Source organism: Prunus dulcis, chromosome 6 (genome assembly GCF_902201215.1).
Source record: "Prunus dulcis chromosome 6, ALMONDv2, whole genome shotgun sequence".
Taxonomy (NCBI): domain Eukaryota; kingdom Viridiplantae; phylum Streptophyta; class Magnoliopsida; order Rosales; family Rosaceae; genus Prunus; species Prunus dulcis.
The window spans coordinates 15,600,844-15,604,400 of NC_047655.1; positions in this window are offsets into that span (position 1 = coordinate 15,600,844).

Genomic DNA, 3,557 nt, shown 5'->3' on the forward strand with positions numbered 1-3,557 from the left:
GAAACCTTAATAAGCGATAAGCTGCCAGATCAGCCGATCCGGGACCCCGTGGGTCCACGGTATCCGATGGCCAATCTGGGCTCCTCTGAAGATTCGTTACAGAAAAGGAACCATGTTCTGCGATTTTGGTCCGACACGGACGGTCGGATTAGCAAAAATCGCGTTATCACTTAAAATCCGAACCCTAGCCCCAGGGTTCGCGATTCCGGAGTATCCGGGACTCTGATTCGCAATCCGTCGAATCCTACACGATCCTCACATCATGTAGACCGACATATCCGAATTTCAGCGCGATCCGATTATTTAACAACACTGCACCCACGGATCGCGCGATATGGAAAATCCGTTCGGGGCTTAAACGGACTCCGAATTGAGATCCGCGAAATCCTACGCGCTCATGACGACACGAGGGTCACAAAACTGCACAGAATTATATCACTACCCTCACCCACGCGCTCCAGCACGCGCGGGCAGCTTTGGGTGTCCAAAGCGATTTCGGGTGGCCGAAAAATCTCGGAGCCAAGCCTCCAAACTCCTACCCTAGGTAAAACAGCCCATTTGGAGTCACTTTTGTTCTTGGACATACCCCAAAAAGTTACCGAAAATAGTAGTTTTTGGCGGCCGAAGTTTCGGCCAAATTTCAAGTCGAAAATTGATCGCCTTAGAGCTAAAATCGATCGAAACCCATACATCCATCAGCTAGAACGTGAAAAATAGCTGAGAAACCATACCTTACTCGATCGATTTGGTGGAGAAACGAAGGAGAATTTTGAGCTGGAATTTCGGGTGGATTCGGACGAACCTCCTTCGGAAAACATGGCTTTCCGGCCAGCTCAGGGCGGCCCCGGGGTGGAGGTCTGTCAGGTCTTGACGGCGAGACGGAGGCGGACCCGATGGTACCCACGGGGGAGATCAGCTCGGCCTGTGGTGGCCTGGCCGTCGCCGAGAAGGCGAAGGGTCGCACGCCCAAGTCGCGCGGGAGGAGAGAGAAAGGAGAGAGGAAAAACTGACGGGGGAGAGGAGAGAGAGTGGGGATAAAAATCTGACTTTTTGGCCAAATTACCGTTTTGCCCTTCGCGGTTTTTAGACCATATCTTCTTCGTTGTAGCTCCAATTCGGGTCTACTCCGTGTCTACGGACTCGTTTCGCCGCGCTCTATGCAATGGCGTAAATGGAATTGCCAAATTCTTTTCCGATCAAAAAGTCAATTTTCCCCCTATTAAGTAATGCGAGGGCAAAATAGTCTTTTTGTTAGAAGATATTTTCCTTACTTTTTAGATATTTTCTTTCTTTTTAGATATTTTGTTTTGGGTTCTTACACGCTTGACCTCGTTTATAATTTCTGTAATAGATATGCATTCTTGGCTGGCTTTGGTATTCGACTTCATTCCAGCTTTTGGGGGAAAAATAAGAAAGGGATTCTGAGGAAAGAATTTGTATGTTGCAAACAAGGTGCATACAGGAAACATGAAACTCGGGAGAGAAAAAGACAGCAGGGAATAAGTAGATGCAATGGCAAAGCTAAGATTGTGCTTGTGAAGACAAATGGGAGAAAGAAGTATATCATCTCTCTTTTTGCAGAAGGACACAATCATAAGATGACACCCTCAGAAAGAATGCATTTATTGAGATCACACTGTCATATTTTAGATTCTACAAAAGTACTCACAAAATAGTTGGGTCCGGTTAATATTCCCATTCATCAGAAGGTAAGTATTTTCGAGGTGCAATCCGGAGGAATGGATAAAATCGGTTTTATAAAAAAAGATATCTACAATCTTGAATGTAGTGTGAATGGGAAAGCTAAGGAACCACGATGTTGAACTAGTGACCGAGTATTTTATGGTTGAACAGAAAAAAAAAAATTAGGCTTTTTATTTCAGGATTGAGGGAGATGGCCATGATAGGTTTAGTCGATGTTTTTGGGCAGATGCAACTTCTAGACGGGCGTATGGGTTTTATGGAGATGTTGTTGTATTTGATACCACATTCAACACGAATCGATACGACTTGACATTTGCACCAATGTTGGGAGTTAATAACCATGGTCAGACAATTGTCTTAGCATGCGCATTTTTGAGCAAGGAAACGACTGAGTCGTTTGTTTGGATGTTTGAGGAGTTTAATAAAGCCATGCCAGGTGGGGAACCTAAAACGATCATTACAGATCAAGATGCGGCAATGGCCATAGCGATTTCAATAGCCTTCCCGTCTACATTTCATCGACTTTGCATATGGCACATCACATCAAAGTTCTCTGTTAAGTTACCACATTTTGCTTATAAGGAGTATTGGCGTGAATTTCAGAAAGCCATATGGGATACTGACAATAAGGATGAGTTTGATGCAAAATGGAATATTGTGGTTACAAAGGCTGGTTTGACTGACCATACATGGCTAAGTTCAATGTTTGATTTAAGGGAATCTTGGGTTCCAGCCTACGCACGACAATTTTTTGCCACTGGAATGTCAAGCAGCCAAAGAGCGGAAGGTTCTCATGGTTTTTTCAAGCAATACATATCAAGGAGAAATTCATTGATGGATTTCATAATACGATTTGAGAGGGCACTTTCTCATCAACGTCAAAAAGAGTTAGTTGCTGATCACGTAGATGCATTTGAAGTGGCTCAATGTATTCTACCGATGCCAATGAACAAACAAATGGCTACCTTGTACACAAGGACAATGTTTCAAAAGTTTGAGTCAGAACTAATACAAAGTACAACATGTTTCCTAGAGCTCAAAACAGAGGATGTTTCTAAAGTTGTCTTAAACGTGAGCGAAAGGAAAAATTGGGAAACAAGAGTGGCAGAAGTCGTATATGTCAAAGATTCTGACCACACATCATGTAGCTGCAAAAGATTTGAATTTGTTGGAATTATTTGCAAGCACATCCTAGCATTGTTCAGAAGGGACCAGATTGAATATATGCCCGATAAATATATTTTGAAGAGGTGGAAGAAAACTGCTAAATCTGGATTGGTGTCAGATGCAAATGGCAACGAAATTAAAGACTGTGCAGATCCTGGCCTTCTAATAAAGCGGAGTACAATGTCTCGACTTGCTTCAGATGTGGTTGAGGATGCCTTAATGAGTGAAGAAGGATGTGAGCTACTGTCAGAGACTCTAAAAAGTTTGCAGGTGAAGTTGAAGTTGTTGAAGGATGGACCAAGTAATAACGAAGTTGGAGGGTCCAACTCTCAAACACAATATATGAAAGACCCTAAGAGAGTGAGGTGCAAAGGAAGGTCGAAAGGAGTAACGGGAGCAAAGGAAAAGGCAATGAAGCGAGGGATTAGACATTGTCGGGAGTGTGGACACATTGGTCATGATAGAAGACAATGCCCAAGAAATTTGAACACACCGTAAGATGCTAACACTATTTATAATAACACCTAAAATTTGAATAGGTAAATTTTTTATGTGCTTGTGTTTGATGTTTATGCAGGACATCACCGTCGAACAATGACGAATCAACTCCAATAGATCGTAGTGACCTAATATTTGACGAATTTGACAGGATGCACGGACCAACTGAATGATTTATGTTTCTATTA